Source organism: Leptonychotes weddellii, chromosome 1, assembly GCF_054177405.1.
Source record: "Leptonychotes weddellii isolate Sample4059 chromosome 1, ASM5417740v2, whole genome shotgun sequence".
In the NCBI taxonomy this organism is placed as follows: Eukaryota; Metazoa; Chordata; class Mammalia; order Carnivora; family Phocidae; genus Leptonychotes; species Leptonychotes weddellii.
Genome location: NC_138369.1, coordinates 95,618,975 through 95,639,753, shown reverse-complemented (window position 1 = coordinate 95,639,753; position 20,779 = coordinate 95,618,975). Strand labels below are relative to the sequence as shown.

Below are 20,779 nucleotides of genomic sequence, written 5' to 3'. Positions count from 1 at the left end.
CTCAAACCTAGACAATCACTAATCTACTTTTCTGCTGCCAAAGCTTTCCCTATTCTGGATATTTATATAAATGGAATCATACAATATGTGATCATTCTTACTGGCTTCTTTCACTTCGCATGATGTTTCCAAGGGTCATCTGTGTTTTAGCATGTATCAGTACTTTACTCCTTTTTATTATACCCTTTTTTTGCCCATAACATTCCACTGTATGGATAGACCACATCTTATTTATCCATTCATCAGTTGATGTACATTTGGGTTCTTTCCACTCTTTGGCTGTTATGAGCAATGCTGCTGGACATATTCTTGAACAAGGCTTGGTGTGGACATGTGTTTTCAATCCTCTTCGGTAGATACCTGCATGGAATTGCTGAGTCATAGGGTAACTATATGTTTAACATTTTGAGAAAGTGCCAAACTCTTTTCTAAAGTGACTGTACCATTCCCTCAGCAACGTATGACAGTCCCAGGATCTCCACATCTTTGCCACTATTTGCTATTATTAGTCTTCTTTTATCATAGCCACTATGGGTGTTATAAGGTGGATATGAAGGGGTATCTCACTGTGGTTTTGATTTGCATGTCCCTAATATCTAATGACTCAAAGAAAGCTTTATGTTTTCTTCTAGACACTTTTAAATTTTAACTCTTAAATGTAGATTTACCAGACATTTTGGTTGACTTTTATGGATGATATCAGATAAGGTCTAAGTTCATGCTGTTGTTGTTTAAATTGTAAATAACCAACTATCCCGACAGGATTCGTTGGAAAGATTATTGTGTCCCCATTGAATTATCTTGGCTCCCTTGTCAAAAATCAATTGACTGTAAATGTAAGGATTTTTATTCCATTCGTCTCTATGCCTTATCCTGAAGCCACTGTTGTGCTATTTCATGACTCTAGTTTTGAAGTAAGTTCTAAAATCAGGAAATTTAAGTCCTCCAAACTTTTTATTCTTTTTTGAGATTGTTTTAACAATTCTGGGCCCTTTCCATTCATTTTAGGATCATCAGCTCATTAATTTTTAGGAAAAAAAAAAAAAGGAGGAATCTTGACAGGGATTGTGTGAAAGATAGAGATCAATGTGGAGGGGCGCCTGGCTGGCTCAGTTGGTAGAGCACATGACTCTTGATCTCAGGGTCATGAGTTCAGGCTCCACACTGGGCACAGAGCTTACTTAAGAAAAGAGAAAGAGAGACTAATATAGGTCAATGTGGGGAGTGTTGCCATATTAGCAATATTAAGTTCACGTAGCAGAAGACCCAGGTCATTTTCAAGGGCTCTGCAAGTGCCTTAGGATGAAACCTATACACAACAGGCCTTCCAAGGTCCACCTTGATCCAGCTCCTGGGTAACTAACCAGCTTCCTCTTTTGCAGCATCCCCCTCCCAGTGCCAACCCAAAATACACTACCAGCCACATAAACCTGCCGTCAGTTCCTGAAACACAGGATACTCTCTTTTATCTGCAGGTCTTTCCTTACTCACATATGCACCACATTCCCTGTGTCAGGACCTTTCTCCCTTAGGCCCCATCACCTGACCCACTGCTTTTCCTTTATCTCTCTACTTTTCACTCCCTCTGAGAATCATATCCTGAAACACACAACCCCCCACAGCCTACCTTATTTACTTTTCTTTGTCCTTACATAGTGGACTTCAGGGAATTTGCAGAAAACAGGCTGGTCAAGACCTCAAGCTGGTTGAAATGTCTTGGTTAAAATGGACACCACTGGTCCCTATTTTGGGCAGTATTAGAAGTTTTGGCAGTTTTACAACGGCTCAGATGTCTTTAAACATTGTTATCACATTTCATAACATTTTCAGGATTTTTTTACCTAGATTATTTTACCTGTTCACATGGTTTATACTGATTGTTATTGGCTAGAAGAATAGCGGCCCCTCAAGATGTGCATATTTTAATCCCTGGAACCTAGAAATATGTTACATTATATGGCAAAAGGGCCTTTGCAGATGTGATTAAGGGCCTTGAGATGGAGAGAGTACCTGCATTACCCAGGTGGGCCCAATGATATAATCACAGGTGTCCTCATAACAGGAAAGTAGGGGGAGATACCATACAAAAGAGAAGGCAATATGACAAAAGCAGAGATTAGAACGCTGGCAGCCTCTAGAAGCTGGAAAAGGCAAGGGAATGAATTGTCCACTCACAGCCTCCAGAAGGAACCGGCCCTGCTGACATCCGCCTTTAGCCCAGTGAAACGGATTCAGATTTCTGATGTCCAGAACTGTAAGAGAATAAGTTAGTGTTGTTTTAAGCTACTAAATTTGTAGTAATATGTTACAGTAGCAGTAAGTAATACAACAGTAATGAGTTGGAAATAACCTAATATCCAACAGTTGGAGAGGCTCCTACGTGGCTCAGTCAGTTAAGTGTCCAACTTCGGCTCAGGTCATGATCTCAGGGTCCTGGGATCGAGCCCCATGTGGAGCCCCAGCTAGGCTCTGAGCTCAGTGGGGAGTCTGCTTCTCCCTTTCCCTCTCCCTCTGCCCCTCCACCCATTCATGCTCTCTCTCCCTCAAATAACCAAATAAAATCCTTAAAAAAAAGGGGGGGGGGCGACCAGTTGGAAACAACCTCAATATCCAATAAATGTGTTAGTTGGAAACAACCTAAATGTCCACGGGATGGAATCAGTTATATAGCTTCTGATAATTTTCAAAAGAATAGGTGTGGCCTGATCCCTTTTAAAAAGTATTAAAAATTATTTGGAAGGCCATCTATCAAGTTATTAAAGTATACAGAATAATCAGTATTCATATGTTAATCTTTTTATTTGTTTTTGTTTGTTTTATCTGCAATGAGCCTAAGGCTGCATTGTTCTTGTTATAAGGGAGAAAAGGCAATAAAATAAACTTAAGCAATGAAAGAAATGAGAAAATAAAGGAAAAGGATTTGGAATTTTTGAAAGCTCTTATGGATTTGATTTCTTAATTTCTAATTTATATTCATCCAGCTTTTCCTGTATTATTTGTTCAGCATTGCTTTCAAGAACTTTTCTATCTTGTAAATTGGTTGAAAATGAGTATTTCTGATCCCCAGTTCACATTTTTTAAACTTTTGGAAGTACTATACATATCATCTTAGAAGCTCTACTATTTATGCACCATAAGACACAGTGCCTGCCTAGAAATGATCATTTAGATGGAGAGAATCAACAAAACTAAGTGATATAGAAAATCAGGCAATACGCAATAACATGTTAAGGTATACAGCTTGGATTTTAAAAGAATGTTGATGTGGTGTTTCATAAAACTATACACATAGGTTTGCACGTGCTTAGATTATTTAAGGTTATCTCCCAAATGTTAGTTCAAAATAACAACAGTAATGGCAATGGTAATAGTATTAACAATAATAATAGTGTTATATTCCATAGTATATTTGTCTAACCAAAAAAATTGTCTCACTGTTCATCCACCCTTACAAAAACTATATGCAGCAAATGCTATTTTACTATTAGTTCCACTTTATACATGAAGAACCCAAAGCTCAGAAAGGTGAAGCGATATTTTCAAGGTCATAAAGGTCCTTAGTGGCTTGGATGAGTTTTCTAGCCAATGACCTGCCCATGGGAGTACACATATCCCAGCTGCCCATCTGTCTGTAAAGACAAAAAGTAGGAAACCTCACCAGTTGGTCCCCCACTCCACTGGGATTTCCAGTGAAGAGGAAAAAGGAGCCAGAAATTGCTGACTGACATCTGCTCAAGGCTCAAGGAATTGCTAGTGCCTAAGGGGTCATGCTGGTCAGTTTGTTTTTAAAAGAAGTTACTGCTCAACTTGCCAGAAGTGACTTCCAATATTATCGTACACATCAATAGGATATAGCAGAATCAGAATTTAGAATGATTCAAATGTGTACTAAATGGAACTTTATTTTCCACCACTGTTCTCATCGTGCTCCAGCTTGCTCTGTCTCTATTTCTGATGTCCATGGAGGTAGAGTTGGAAGGATATTGGGAAGGAATCGTGACTCTCCAGTGGCCACGGTACAGGCCACGGGGAATAAGGACACTATTTTAGGGCTGTCCATAGAAACACCTCTCCCTGACATTACTTCTAAACTATCCCCATGCAATGGCACTGTGTTGAACAAGGTGCCATAACAAACTCAGAGCTTCCTTCAACAGCTGATAGTCTCCCCAGCCTGGACGCTCCCTGACAGCCCCAAACCTGTGTACATGTTTAACCATACCCACCCCCTGTTCAACCCTAAGGACATGGGGAGCCAAGAAAATCCTCTCTTTCTCAACTCTTTTCTGCCCATAGCACCAGAAGGACTTTCTATTTAACTTTTCCTTCCAGGAGGAACTCTATGTCATAGCCTCCTTCTTCCCTATCCAATGAGCTTTTCCTTTTTTTCTCATTAAGCAAAAGTTTTTATTGAAGTATAATTAACATACAATGTTATATTAATTTCAGGTGTACAACATATTGATTTGGCAATTCTCTAATACATTACTCAACCTATGAGCTTCTTTTCTACAGGTGGATATCTTTTCCCTTCCTTAGCACAAAAAGCCTCATGATCTGGCCCTAATGGTGGAAAGATTACAGGAAAAAAAATTTTTTTAACGACCAAAAGGCAAGTACATGAGGAATTATTTCAAAATATTCATTTCTTTACAATAGCAGTGATTAAGTGTGAGGCTCTGTCTCCAGGATTTGGAACCCCAGCTGTACCACTTACCAACGGCATGACCTTGGACAAGTCACTTAATTATTCTACACTTCAGTTTCCTGATATGTAAAAATAGAGACAATACTAAGCTCGTTGTGAGGATTAAGCATGACTATGAAACAGCAGGTATAGGGGTGCCTGGGTGGCTCAGTTGATTAAGCGACTGCCTTGGGCTCAGGTCATGATCCCGGAGTCCTGGGATCGGCCCGCATCAGGCTCCCTCCTTGGCAGGGGGACCGTTTCTCACTCTCCCTCTGCCACTCTCCTGCTCTCTCTCTGCCAAATAAATAAATAAAATCTTAAAAAAAGAAAGAAAGAAAGAAAGAAACAGCAGGTATAGCACTCAACATAGTCACTGGCACACAACGAAGTATCTAGCTAACATTAGAGACTGAGTGTTTCTTTGTCCCTTAGCTACCAAAGTAGTCATTCACTCATGTTATTGAATTTCATATGCAGAAAGGGAACACTCAATGAAGGATATCCATCATTTTCTTTCCCTACAATAACAATAAAACTCTACCTTCAGTGTTTTAGATCTCCTTGCAGAAGGTCATTGCTGAGATGCCTGACTAACCCTGGATGGCAATGTTGCACTAGGTAGAATTTATATATTAGACCTGGGAAAGTGCATTCTGGCTTTCTGAGAAAAGGGCAGAGTTCAAATCAACAAAAATCTTGAGAGGCACCTGGGTGGCTCAGTTGGTTGAGCATCCGACTCTTGATTTTGGCTCAGGTCGTGATCTCGAGGTCCTGGGATCAAGCCCCGCATGGGGCTCTGTGCTGGGTGTGGAGCCCACTTAAGATTCTCTCTCTCCCTCTCCCTCTGCCACCACTCTCCCTCTCTATTAAAAAAAAAAAAATCTTGACAAAAATCTTAGGTGAAAATGTAGGGTGTATTACACACATGCACATTAAAACCAACCAGAAAATATATCTAAAAAAGGTATAAGCACATTTTAAATGATCTATTTAATACTATATCTTTTTTAAAAAAAGATTTTATTTATTTATTTGAGAGAGAGAACATGAGAGGGAGAAGCAGACTCCCCACTGAGCAGGGAGCCCAACATGGGGCTCGGCTTCATCCCAGGACCATGACATCATGACCTGAGCCAAAGGCAGACACTTAACCGACTGAGCCACCCAGGTGCCCCAATACTATATGTTTTATTAGCACTGAAAAGTGTCTCTTTTTATACTACTTAGTAAGTGCTATTATCAGTATATAGTGTTCTGTGTACAATTGTCAAGTGTTCAGTAATATCTGATTACTCTGGCTTTATTGTCCAAGTCACTTCTGAATGGATCAGAAGCACTTTGAAACCTGGCTAAAACAATTTATCTCATGGTGAAAATGCAGTTCAATGAAACAAGCTAATAAATTTCCTTGGCTCACAGTCACGCACTCTCAATCAAAGTTTCTTGAATAGCAAAAGGTTATCGTACAGCTGCCTTGAACCAAATGCAATTCTTTAGAAATCACCATTATGGGGGTACCTGGGTGGCTCAGTGTGTTAAACATCTGCCTTTGGCTCAGGTCATGATCCCAGGGTGCTGGGATCCAGCCCTCTGTTGGGCTCCCTGCTCAGTGGGGAGTCTCTTTCTCCCACTCCCTCTGCCCCTCCCCCTGCTTGTGCTCTCTCTCTGTCTCAAAAAGAAATCACTATTGTGGAGATATTTGGGGCATAAAATAAATTTTATTTAATTTAGTGAGATACATATAATAACTCAAATCAGGCTATGATATTCCTTTGTTCATTAGTTCCTTCAAACTATGTTGAGAGAGAGATCTTCAAAATAAGCCAGATTTGCAATTTCAATAGCCCACGCCAGAATGTACAATTTTCCCATTTTCCTCTTAGAACCTAGCAGTCTAAATAATAAATATGTGTTTAACTAAATATTTTAATGATATTTCTTAGATGCCTGGGATATAGTTACTCTTACAAATATAAATCACACCCACCCCAGACACTACAAGAATCTTATTTATAGTATTAATTTTCACCATCTATGAAGAAAGGGTTTGTAGAGCAAACTTCAGACTAGTCCCTGTGGAATTTAAACTATGTGGAACTTGAACTAGGAGACTTTATAGCATTTAGAACTGGAGCCAGAGCTGTTCCCCTGGAGGGTATCCGCCTTCAGAAATAATACTGTCTACTTCTTTTGCTTAGCAGAATCTCCATTTAAGGAAGTGTGAACAGTATTCTAATAAACAAGTGTTTTCTAAAATTTGGGGGGTAGGTCTTTCAAAGCAAAAGAGAGGACTTTAAAAAAACTTTACTGCCCCACCTTGAGGGGCACCCTACAGGGACACGTGGATGCATACTGCTCCCAGGGAAACAGAGAGGAAGAATTGGACTGATGCTATCTTCAATATGTCCTTCTTACTGCAAGTTTCCAAAAGCAAATGGCTCTTGTCTGGACACTGCAAATGAATTTCGTCAGGTCAAGGTGCAAATTGGTATTCTTCTCTCTCCAAGAAGCCAGGTTTACATTTATTAAGCAAATTCGTTTCACCATTCCTGGCTGTCTATATGCATGTCTGCCTTTTGAATTCTCTTGAACTGGTTATACATCTCACTGTTTCTACACTAATTAGTGAATCAAATAAAATCATGGCCATTTTTCATTGTATATTTGTATTAGAGTCATGATTTTTAGCTTTTTATTAAAATTATCTTTTAAACAGATCCTGACATCCCCTTGACAAAAGGGAATTTCGAATTTCTCTTTCAAAAAAAAGGAAATATTAATTCTAAAATCACTCCTCAGAAAGCATCACCAGTGGCAAATCACACATGCCACCATCGCTGCTATTTTTATTGTTTTCTTTTTGTTTTTGACAACTTAATTAAAAAATAAATTAACTCAGAAAATTTAAATACTAAATAAGTGTATAAAGCAAAAAGTGACAACTTCTTCTTAAACCCTTAGGTATCACTTCCCAGAAGTAACCCAGAAGTTAACAGTTTACCACTCCAATTTTTATCTAGATAAAATAAAGATTAAAATGAAGACTATGTACATAGATCTAGACTACATAGAGAAGGATCACAGGAAGGTAACAGGGAGGAAAAAGGGATAAATTTTGCCTTGGTGTTGGGGAGGAAGTCTGGTCACTGGATTTAAAGTCAGGAAACAGGTTGGGGCATCTGGGTGGCTCATCTGTTGACGTCTGGCTCTTGGTTTCGCTAAGGTCCTGGTCTCAGGGTTGTGATCTCAGGGTCGTGGGGTTGAGTCCTGGGTCCAGTCCTGAGAGGGCCTCTATACTCAATGCAGAGACTGCTTGAGATTCTTTCCCTCTCCCTCTCCCTCCCCCTCTGCTCCTCCCCCTGCTCACAAGGGGCACACAAGTGTGTGTGTGTGTGTCCCAAATAAACAAATAAATAACATCTAAAAAAAATTATAAAGTCAGGAAATGGGAATCCTGTACTGCTTCTGTGGACTCCTCACATGTACCTGTGAAGAGACAGGGGCCCAAGGAGAAGAAGCTGCCCTCGGGCTCTGGAATTGCTTCAGGCCCACACCCCGTTTCATTCACCCTCCCTGATAGGCTCCACTCCTGGGGTTTTGGTGGTGGTGCTTGTTCCCCCTTTTGTTTGTGTAACTTAATTCTTGTTCTTTATACAGCCTCCAAAACCCAGTTAGGGACCATCTGCCTAGTGCTCAGCCTTGGCACTCCCTAGAATATGATTGCCTTCTTTGCCCTCTGGGAAAAGAGGTGAATAAAGAGACCCCAAACCAGGTGAGAAGGTGGCCCTGCTGGCAGCGAGGCCATGCTGTTCCCAACTCAAGCCACACTCACAGGATAGAAACAATGTCTAAACAGGGCCACTCCCTTACCATATTTGGAAGGAGACTGCGAGGTCACTCTGCAAGCACAAAAATGATGAAACAGCCCCCTCTTCTGTCTAACAGAAGCGACTGCCGCTACCTTTGCTTTACCAACGAGAACACCCACCCCACTGTGGTCCTCCTATCTGATCAGGAAACCCTGTTAAGATACACAATCACAAAATTGCTCCTGCTTCCTGAAACCTCCAGTCCAGAACTGGCCTCCACTCCCTTAAACTCACCTTGCATCATCCAACACACACCCGTATTCTGTAAGAAGCTTCTCCCAACTTCTCATGGTTCTTTTGGAGTGCTCTCAGTTTGGTTACCGCAAGAAAAATAAACCTAATTTATTTTCACTACAATAAGTGTGTTCCTGATGATCTTTTGTTGGTGGGCTTTAATAGGGAATAACTTACTTACTTGAAAGGAATATTACATTTCATTCTGATCTTACAGCAACCCTTAAAAATGCTTCTCTCTGCCTGCTTTGTATTCTTCCATTTCTAATGAAGATCTTACTAAAATACATATGCATTTTCTCACTGTAACCTAGCATCCAACATGTAAAGCAAATAAGTCTTTTTGTCCCCAACAGCCACTGAGGGTGAGACTTGGGCAAGTTCATTCGGGGAGTTATGAAAAATGCCATGTGGAAACCTGAATTCTCCATCCTGAGAATACTCTAACATGAGAAGAGTAGTCAAGGAAAGGGCCAAATCCTTTAAATTTATCACCTCAAAAAATACCCCGGGGGTTGGGCGCCTGAGTGGCTCAGTTGGTTAAGCGACTGCCTTTGGCTCAGGTCATGATCCTGGAGTCCTGGGATCGAGTCCCGCATCAGGCTCCCTGCTCGGCGGGGAGTCTGCTTCTCCCTCTGACCCTCACCCCTCTCATGCTCTCTCATTTTTTCTCTCAAATAAATAAATAAAATCTTTAAAAAAAAAAAAAATACCCCGGGGGCTTCAGGAGCTCCTCGAGAGGCACTCCAATCCAACTGTGCAGGGGTTCAGGAAGTGTGGCCACTGACACCTGCTCAATGGACAATCAGCACAGAGGGCAAGGCTAGCCAAATAAGCTACTTCTCTTTCCCCTAGGGCCCTAAGGAAATCATCTCATTAGGGATGGTCAGACTGGAGAGAAGGTCAGAACCAGAGGAAGAACAAGACCTGCATTCCACTCCCAACTCTGCTGTTAATTAATTTATTCATTGCTTCTCCAAGGAGAGGAGTGGTTAGAACTTCTCCATCCCTAACTCCTTTAAATACTCTATCAGTATTTAAATCCCCTTCTCTGATTATCACACACACCTGGAATCACCTTATTTCCAACCCTCTACCTTCCCACTTCCACACGCCCCACCCCCAACTTCACTGATGGAGTTGAAGCCCATAAGCGCCTTCTCAACACTTCAGACTGGCACAACCTTCCCCAGAAGGGGATCACCAAAGAATCTTCAGCAACACTGCCCCTGTGTGTGACACGAGCAACGTTGTAAGATGTCAAGTCAGCAGATGCATAGCTGGTCATTAAGACTTCCTCCGAAGCATTGCTAAGCTCACCACCAAAGATTAAGTCTTGACATCCCAACTTCAGACACAAGCTGTGTCCAGAACCATCTCATTCCCCAAGAGAACTGAGGTACTGGCAGGGGTTAGGGGTCACCCTCCTAGTAAATGCCCCTTAGGGAAATCTCAAGTGGCCTTTCTTACACTGCTCCCATTGGGGATGATTTCAATCATCAGAGATGTTTTAATAACAGTTACCATGAGAAGGGGAAAGTATCAACCCTTGATCCCAGATGGTTCCACGTCCCCTATGCAAATGGGACTACCACCATCCCAGCAAATATTGAACACTTCATTCTAAAGGATATAGATCAGAACCCACATCTCATTAGCTTCAAAGCCCTTGCTTTTTCCCCTGAAAATAACTGCTTCATAAAGGGGCCCCTGCTAGAGATCATGCCCACATTAACCTAGCACTAGCAAAGGACACATTCAAACTCTGCCGTCATGACCTGCACCTCAAATAGCAAGAAGGCATGTAAATGTTAGGAAGATTTTCAATTCTTTTAATATATAATGTGGCAAAGGAAATAGCTTTTCAGGGTATACATATTAAATAAACTCTCTTCAAGCCGATTTCTATTTAGATAATTATTTGCAAACACTAGAAATAACATGTTCTATGAGCTGTCACTAGATGGATCAAACACACAATTTTCAACCAAATGCCAACCTTAAGTCACTAATATTCATATAAAATTCCAGCATTTCACTGCTCCAAGAAGAAGGGTTGTTGGTTTATAGAAAGCCTTCTGGACGTTAAATATAAACACATTTTAAAAGAAAAGTCAGGACACCTGGGTGGCTCAGTTGGTTGGGCGGCTGCCTTCGGCTCAGGTCATGATCCTGGGGTCCCAGGATCAAGTGCCGCATCGGGCTCCCTGCTCAGCAGGGAGTCTGCTTCTCCCTCTGACCCTCCCCCCTCTCATGCTCTCTCTGTCTCATTTTCTCTCTCAAATAAATAAATAAAATAAAATAAAAGTCAGCCATTCGCTTCCAGAATTGGCGGTACTGATGGGGAAGAGTAAGTTAACTCATGCTATTTAAGTTTTTTCTCAGAGGCACTTTCTCTGGTGATTTTTACATAGGGTCTATGTCTCATCCCCCTAACTAGACCATGAGTTCCTGAGGACTAGGACTGGGCTTCCTACCCACTATATATTCCTCTTAAAATGCCATAGGAGAAACTGACATTTAATGAGCATCTACCATGTGCTGAGAACAAACAGACCTCACTTAATTTTTTTTCAATAACTCCAATTACAAACAGTCATATAATTTTAAGTAAACTGAGGCCCAGAAATTTAAGACATTTACCCAAGATCACTAGGGAAGTTAATGGAAAAGTTGATGCTTGAGCTATTATTTGAATCTGGGGTCCACCCGCTACACTGTACTGTACTATCCACCATACCAAACCATACCACACCACACCATACCACACCACACCATAACATACCACGCCACACGATACTATACCACACCATATTATGCCTCACTCTAGCATAGCATGAAAGCAGGTGATATTTACTAAAAGCTAGTGGTAAAGCTTACTACTGAATGAAAATTTAAGTCAGAGTTATAAGACACCCATATTTCTTCCTTCTATTTCTAAGAACATCAACTCTCTAAGAGTTTGAAAGGCATGTAGCAAATTGACAAGAAACTGGCAACTTAATTTCCAGCATTTATTTACCTCACAGAACTATGATCAGATCAGCCCAATAACCACAATACAAATCTCATCACCAGAGATAGAGGACAACCTAACAATTACCTGGCTAGAGTTAGAGCCACATACCTGACACATATGTTCAAAAAACACTGAATGAATGAACGAATGAATGACTCAAAACTAAAGAACAAAATCTTGCTTTGTTAAGCATTGTGAAATCGCTTCAGTTATTCCTAAACTAGAAACAGTAACACAAAGCCTAAGATAATGAAAAAACTGACGTATAAGATATACTGATTCAATTGTTTATCACAAAAATTTCAGCACTGGGTGTGATGTCCCTTTGGCTGGGGAGGTGAGGCAGAACACTTAAGCAGATGTTGCTTTGCAGCCACATTGGAAAAAGCTCAGCAATGGTTCTTGGACCCCAGGGGACTAAGCCTATAGTGTTTTATTACAATTTGGCTGAATTTCTGAGCTTTAAAGTTGAACTAGTAAAAAGTATTTGGAAATCCAAGTGGCGAAAGGGAACAAAAAATCCAGTAAATCCAGCCTGCCAGGAGGCCCTCTGCTGAGAAGACTGGCAAGCCCTGCCTCCCCATGCTGCATGTGTGTTCTCTCTAAATATCACAGTTGCTGCAGAACCTTAATATGGGGGCGCCTGGGTGGCTCAGTCCGTGAAGCGTCTGCCTTCGCCTCAGGTCATGATCCCAGGGTCGGGATTGAGCCCCACATCGGGCTCCCTCCTCAGCGGGGAGCCCGCTTCTCCCTCTCCTGCCCCCCCCTGCTTATGCTCTCTCTCTGAAATAAATAAATAAATAAATCTTTAAAAAAAAAAAAAAAGAACCTTAATATGGGAAAGGCCAGAAGGGGCTCCCCAGACTCTGCAAAAGAAAGGCAGTATGACCCTTTAGAGACCCAGCTTTGGGCTTATCATTAACACAGCTCCTTGGAGGGTGCTTCGCACACCTCGCCAGATCTGCACAGAGAAGATTAATGTAAAAACAGGCAGAAAATGAAGGAAGAGGGCAAAGGGGTCTTGTAAAATCCAACCACCATCTGCCACTTCAAATCCAGCAGCATTAAGGTGGTTTAGTTTGCAAGAATTTTCCCTCTGGTTTCTACAAAAGCAATGCTTAGGCAAAAGTGGTGTAGGTCGTCTGGCAGTTATGCGCAGGAGGACTTTATTGAGTGCAAATAAATGAACACACTGAAAGCAACAAAACAGGAAGACCACAGATGTAAGCCTGGGCAACAGGGATCGGTAGCAACCCAGTTAGTGTGTGGTTACGGAGCTGCTCGAGTCACACCAAAGCATGAATCCGTTCCACCCCCACAAGTTAAAAACAAAAGAAAAAAGATTAAAAGGGTTATCTTTGACCAAAATATAAAGAAATAGTAACTTTTTTGTTGATGTTTTTTGTAACTCCAGGTTTACAGAATGGAATGGATCATATTCTTCAGGTCATAGGCTGCTACCGTTGGTGGTACCTGCAAAGTTCTTATATTCTATTTCGTTTTATTTTAATTCCTTTTATTCCCAATCCCAATCTTGCCCCAAGTATAGACACCCACTGTGGTATATTTAGAGTCTGACCTTTCACACATATTCATTTACAAACATGTGTATGTGTATTGTGATATGTAAATCTTATTTCTATCAAGCTTCTGCCTGCTGTATAGTAATCTATGAAGATGCATTGCCACAGTCTACTTATACATTTCCCTAAAGATATACACCTATATTATTTCTGACCTTTTGTCTGTCAGAACATGTAATATTGCCATGAACATTCTCATATGTCTTTCCGCGGTCTTTTTTTTTTTTTTGCAAAACTCTTACTGCTGAATGAAAATTTAAGTTAGAGTTTTAAGACACCCATATTTCTTCCTTCTATTTCCTCTCTGGATGTTGAAATTTGTCCAGGCATGGAATTTCTAGGCATAGGGTAGCATATTCATAATTTCACTCTGCACTGCCAAGACAGGTCACTGGAATACCTGTTTATACTTCCACCAGCAACATATGAGCAATCTCACGTCCCCACATCTTTGGCCAGTATTTGGTGTTACCTGACCTCAAACTTTTTGCCAACTGGATTGTTGTAAAATGGAGTCATTTTATTATAAATTGCATTTTTCTAATTATATTCAGAAATTGGAATAAGAATCCTTAATTTTGATTAAAAATAAAATTTTAATGTATAGTGTTGACTATCTGGACTCTTCTTTCTTCTATCTATCTTCAAACAGTATAACAAAGAGAGTCTCCTACATCTTCTTCCATAAATTTCAAAGTTTTATTTTTCCTATTAGGGTGTTTAATCCACCTAGATTCATGCTGCCTCCCAAGGAGACAACAGCAATGCAGCTCCAGCCAAGGTTGCCAAACAGGGATGTTGGCAAAAGTTGACAACTCTAAAGCCAGGAATCTGGATTCTTTCAAGGTAACAGCTCCTGATATTTAAAACTCTGTGTTGCCCAAATAAAAGGTATATATGGCCCAGACTCAACCTGTGAGCTACCAGCTTGTGTCTTTGAATCACAAAGTATCTCTTTAGTATTTTGACCTGACTTGCGAAGCTTTGTACTCTAGTCATTGCCAGAATAAGCAGTTCTTGCATTTTTTCTACCCATTTATTATAGTTTGCCTATCCTTAATGTGTTCCTAATCCTGCCCACTTAGTAATTTTATCCCCATCTCTGAACAGAGGGAATAACTGACCATCACTCAGTCAGCATATTTCCTTATTATTACACACATGCCACCTGACGGCAATGGGGTAGCCACATGCTTCTCAAGAAGCAAAATCTGACTTGGCCTAAAAGAGAAGTCATTTTTCTTTCCTTTTTTTTTTTTTTAAGATTTTATTTATTTATTTATTTATTTATTTATTTGAGAGAGAGGGATAGAGAGAAAGAACACAAGTGGGGGGTGGGGGCAGGAGGACAAGCAGACTCCCCACTGAGTGCAGAGCCCCCCCGCCGGGCTTGATTCCACAACCCTGAGATCATGACCTGAGCCGAAATCAAGAGTGGGACACTCAACCAACTGAGCCACCCAGGCGCCCCAAGAGGAGTTATTTTTCTACCATCTCACAATGCAGATTCCAGGAATATGTTTACAAGGAGTTGCTGGAGAGCACTGTTTTGTAAATACCTTGAGAGCAAGTGCTGGGTCTTCAATCCCATGCAATGCCCAAGGGTGCCTCACAAAAGTATTTATCTGATGAATTCCTTTGTCCCATCATCCTCTAGCAAAGGAGTGTAAAAGAATTCAGCCTCAAAGTATGGAGGTGGTTGATAACAACTACACAGTAGTAATCACAGTCCTGCAACAACTTGGATAAGAGAATTCTCCATAGCCAATTCACTTATTCCTGGGGCAAACTTGGAGAAAACTATATAGTAAATTGTATGAACATTCAAAATATCTCTACCCCTTTCTGTAGGAAAGTTACACCTTCCACCACACTGATGTCATGCATGGCCATGTGATTTATAGTACCCTTTCCTGGAACCCATCTTCTTGAACTCAGGAGCAGCCAGATGACTTGCTTTGAGCAAAGAAAGGTGAACAGAGGGGCTGTGTGCCTCTCTTGAGCAAAATCTCTCTTCCTTTGACTGGCATGTCCCAGAGAGCGCCTGCTCCTTTAAACTAAGTTGCAGAATAAAGATGACATGGTGCAAAGGCCCAGCTGACCTGCAATGGATATGGAGCATGAGTACAAATAAGCCTGTGCGGTCATAAGCCACTGAGGCTATGAGGCTATTTGCTACCACAGCATAACTTAGCCTAAGCTGACAGATAAAATTTCTTACAAGAAACTCACCTTAGTTGCATCTTGGACACCTTCCTTCCAAACTATCCGTGCGTTATGTTCTCTTGCTAATACTCTTCAAAGTAGTGGGGGTTTTGTTTTGAAATTATCTGTCAATAAATACAATTACTGTTGTGTGGCCTCTATCCTTTAACACCGAGGAGTCTTTACCAGACTACTAAGCACACTTACTAATGTCCCTGAAAAGTGCTTTGAGAACTTAGAAGTGAGTTAAACTTACAAGGTTTTTTTTATTTTAAAGAGTTCTCCAATGTACCAACTTTCAGTTTCCAGGCTGGTATGTAAGGTGCTTAGAAGTTGCCATTTTGTCCTAAGAAGTGGAAAACCAGACAAACAGAAAAATCAACAATTCTTTTTATATATGTCAGAAAAGAGAGGTCACAGGGCAAACTGCTACCCTCAAAATTGTGGATAGGTAGATACAAAGAATCACAACTTGCCAGAGCAGAAGCCTCCATGGAAACCAGTGCAGGGGTAGAAAAACCTAACCTGTAATTGATGAACTGTTGGAGGCTGAGTGTGGACAAATATGAGAGTTAAAAATGCCAGGGAGGAGAGTCATAGTTTTGTGAGTTTTACTTCCTGGAGCTGAACCTGCTTCTCATAGTGAGTATCAGAGAAAAATCCCCTTGTGCTTCCAACAGTGAGAGAAGAAAAGGAACCATTTTGAAATACACCAGAACATTCTGTTCTTAACAAGACCTGCCCTCAAGAAAAACCATTTTACTAGGGTCTAACCTACTGGGGAAAGGGAAATAGCCAAGCCTGGCCACTGTAGCCATCCTGTCCCACCTAAGCCAGAAGCAGTAGGTCTGAAACTAAGAAGCACTTGTGATGTTCACAGCCCAGGGTCACAGGCTCACTAAAAGGTGGAAACCTAATTCTGGGACTGTAGCACACTTCCCTTACTCCCACACCTCACCACCATATCACGAAAGGCTTATTTATTGGCATTCCTTTCACTCAGTTCATCCTGTCTGGCTTTCAACCAAATTACAAGGCATACCAAAAGGCACGCGACATAGTCTGAAACTATAGAGCATCAGAACCAGACTCGTATATGGCAAGGACGTCTGAATTATCAGACTATGAATTTAAAACAACTGTGACTAATATGCTAAGGGCGCTCATGGTAAAAGAACAAATGAGTAAAGTAAGCACAGAGATGGATATTCCAAAAGAAGAAGCAAAAAGAAATGCTAAAGACCAAACACATAACAGAATAAAGAAGGCCTTTGACAGACTTGTTAGTAGACTACACATGCCTGAAGAAAGAATTGCTGAGCTTGAAGATATGCAAGAGTTCTATTATGTGGGGCTTTAAATATAAAAATGTAAATTTAAAAAAAAACCAGAAACATCTTTATTTGGAATCTTTGAGTTTCTAAGTGTTAGCTTTATAGGACAGCTTCCCTTTGGGCATCACTCAAAATTATGAGATGGGAGAATCTGAAAAAAATAATAACCAATTACAAAAAAAATAAAACCCATAGCCAATTACAGCTCAGAACACTCCAACATCCATTCCTACCATCAGAGGAGTGAGGTTTCCCCTTGCTATTGTATTCGTCACCTTCTAAGGTAAAGTAGAGAAGGCAGCAGCACAGTGAAAGGGAAGCACTGAAACACCAGTCAAGTATCTTACGATTCTATCCCCAACACCCATTTAGTCCTGAAGCTCTGAGGACAGTCCTGCCAGTAAAGGAAGGTTTGGTTTCTCTTAGACAGCTAGAGAAATACAGGGCAATACACAAGGGAAATCCATGTAAATATCTACAGGTTTCTTTCTTTTATTTTTACTTCTGAAAATTCGTCTTTCTATCTGGCTTCCTGGGGAGAAAGGGAATCCTATGGGCATCCAGTGGTTACAATAAGTATTTTAATATTTCAGAGCTCTTTTATCAGGATACTGGATCAGGTCCACATTTTGACACTGACATTTCTAAGGTCTGTAATATTCTACATTTGTAATGAAAATGAAACACTGAGAAAATATAGGACTTTGGGATCATAGCCTGTAATATCATTTGACAGTGAGTAGCACCTGGGTTTTTAAAAACTCATAAGCACATTTTTTTTTCTAGCTTCTCACATAATAGACCTTATCATTTGAAGATTTCTGAAAAGAAATTTGAGTTTGGGCAATACCGGCCCACAAGCTGCATCACCAAGTTATTCTCATGGTACCTAAGAATTATAGCTATGTGACCCATCAACACATAGATATTAGCAACATGTATACCTAACAAAGAATCAATACCAAGAATCAATAAAGAACTCCTACCAGTCAATAAAAAAGGATACAGTAGAAAAATGTGAAAAGGACATGAGCAGGTATTTCAAGGAGGAGGAGGCAAGAATGGTGAATATAAATATAGAAAGATGTTCAATCTTCTCAAGAAAATAGAAAGTAAGACCACATCAAGACACCATTATATTCCCACCACATTGACTGGTAATAGCAAGTATTAGGAAGGAAGTAGATCAATGGGAAATCCTATACCCCTATATGCATATAGGTAAATATACTACATATATGCCTATACATTATATGAAACTATAAATTGGTACTGAAACTATAGAAGGTAATTTGATATTATCTTGTAAAGGTAAGCATATGTGTATCTTATAAACCAACAATTCCACCCCTTGGTATATACCCAAGAGAAATTCTTACACATATGTACCAGGAGACATACACAACTATTTTTATATAACTAGTGTAAATGATAGCAAAAAAACTTCCTAGGAACATCCAAAGAACCAATGACAAAAGAATGGATAAATTCTGTATTCATATAATGGAATACTATACAGCAGTTAAAATGAATCATGATTGAGGCAACATGGATGAATCTTAGAAACATAAAGTTGACCGAAAAAAAAAAACAAAACAAAACATGTTTTAAAAGAATACACATAGGTGCCTGGGTGGCTCAGTTGGTTAAGCATCTGCCTTCAGCTCAGGTCATGATCCTGGGGTCCTGGGATCGAGTCCCACATTGGGCTCCCTGCTCAGCGGGGAGCCTGCTTCTCTCTCTCTCCCTCTGCTGTTGCCCCTGCTTGTGCTCTCTCTTTCTCTCAAATAATCTTTAAAAATAAATAAATAAAAATAAAAGAATACATGTAATACAAAAACAATTTTATAAAGCACAAAAAATATGATTTAGTGATACATATATATGTAATAAAACTACTTTTTTAAAAAAGCAAGGGAGTAATAAATCTATAATATAGGATAATGTCTACCTCTAAAGGGAAAGGCAGAGAATAGAATAGAGGAGAACACTGATGGGTTAAATGGCATTGTCAAAGCTCTAGCTCTCAGATTGGCTTGTGGATTCATCAGTGTTCCTTTTATAATTATGCCTTATAACTTGCATCTATGTTATATGTTTGCATATAAATAAAATGTTAAATAATTTTTTAAATAAAATTTTAGAATATTAAGCTGATTTCTGATTGGCAATAGCCTTAAGTTCTGGAAGATCCTCATGAAGTATGGCAGCTCCTTAGTCTTTCACTATAGGAGACTCTTTAAGAGTCTTAACATGTCTTAAGAGTCTTAACTCTTTTTTTTTTTAAGATTTTATTTATTTGACAGAGAGAGACACAGCGAGAGAGGGAACACAAGCAACAGGCAGAGGGAGAGGGAGAAGCAGGCTCCCCGCTGAGCAGGGAACCTGAAGTGGGGCTCGATCCCAGGACCCTGGGATCACGACCTGAGCCGAAGGCAGACACCCAACCAACTGAGCCACCCAGGCGCCCCAAGAGTCTTAACTCTTAAATAGGTCTTATATAAAACAAGTCATGTACTATGTGCAATCTGAATTTTGATTGCTGAGGTTAAGTTCTACTGCTAGGGCAAGAAGTTCTGATTCTTTCTTTGAAAATTCTACTTCAATTAATTATATTTTCATGGATATAGGGTGACTTTTGCTGATGTTTTCTCTCTTCTGTGTTCAGAGGATTTTGATATATCTACTTTATATAACAGTGTAGCCTATCACATGTATGTTACTGGTTTGAGAATATATTGTTTGATTAGTGGCTCACTCTGGTTTTTGCTTTTTCCACTAGAAAAATAGTTCTAAAATGTGGTTTAAATATCACTGGGAGGACCAAAAAGACCCTTTCAAGAATTTCATGAGGTCAAAACTAGTTTCATAATAACATTAAAACACTTTTTGCATTTTTTAAAGTGTATTAACATTTGCAGTGATAGTGCAAAAGCAATGATGAATAAAACCGTTGGCTCTTTAGTATGAATCAGGGTAGTGGCATTGAACTATACTAGTAGTCATTGCATTCCTCATCAGCAGGCGGTGAAGGTGTGTGGGGAGAAGCCAGTTCCACTTACAAATGTCTTGGAGGCAGGAGTTAAATACAATTACATTTTATTGTTTCTCATTCCTTGAGCATATGTCTCTTATGTATTCTTTGGCATGAAATGGAAGTACACATAGAGGCCTTCTGCCTCATACCCAAGGTTGATATTTGTCTCAAGGGAAAACACTTGTGCATCAGTTTGATGTGCAAGCTGCATGTGGAATACCATTTTTATTTTTTTTATTTCAAGATTTTATTTATTTATCAGAGAGAGAGAGAGCACAAGCAGGGGGAGCAGCAGGCTGAGGGAGAGGGAGAGGGAGAAGCAGACTCCCCGCTGAGCAAGGAGCCCGATGTGGGACTCGATCCCAGGACTGCGGGATCATGACCTGAGCCGAAGGCAGATGCTTAACCAACTGAACCACCCAGGTGTCCCTACCGTTTTTATTTGAAAGACTAGCTGATAGGGGTGCCTGGGTGGTTCAGTAGGTTAAGCATCTGACTTTTTTTTTTTTAATTTTTTTATTCTTATATTATCCCCATACATTACATCATTAGTTTTAGATGTAGTGTTCCATGATTCATTGTTTGTGCATAACACCCAGTGCTCCATGCAGAATGTGCCCTCCTCAATACCCATCACCGGGCTAACCCATCCTCCCACCCCCCTCCCCTATAGAACCCTCAGTTTGTTTTTCAGAGTCCATTGTCTCTCATGGTTCGTCGACCCCTCCGATTTCCCCCCCTTCATTCTTCCCCTGCTGCTACCTTCTTCTTCTTCTTCTTTTTTTTTTCTTAACATATATTGCATTAT

The 20,779-nt window shown here is 40.3% G+C and overlaps 1 protein-coding gene across 1 annotated transcript in view; it reads right to left on the bottom strand.

Moving 5' to 3' along the window:
* Window positions 1-20,779, bottom strand: part of LOC145723000 (uncharacterized) — a 49,587-nt gene that overhangs the window by 11,623 nt on the left and 17,185 nt on the right. The window contains exon 4 of the transcript XR_014147674.1: window positions 2,176-2,252. The gene's annotated coding sequence lies outside the window, so the exon portion shown is untranslated. The remainder of the gene's footprint in view (window positions 1-2,175; window positions 2,253-20,779) is intronic.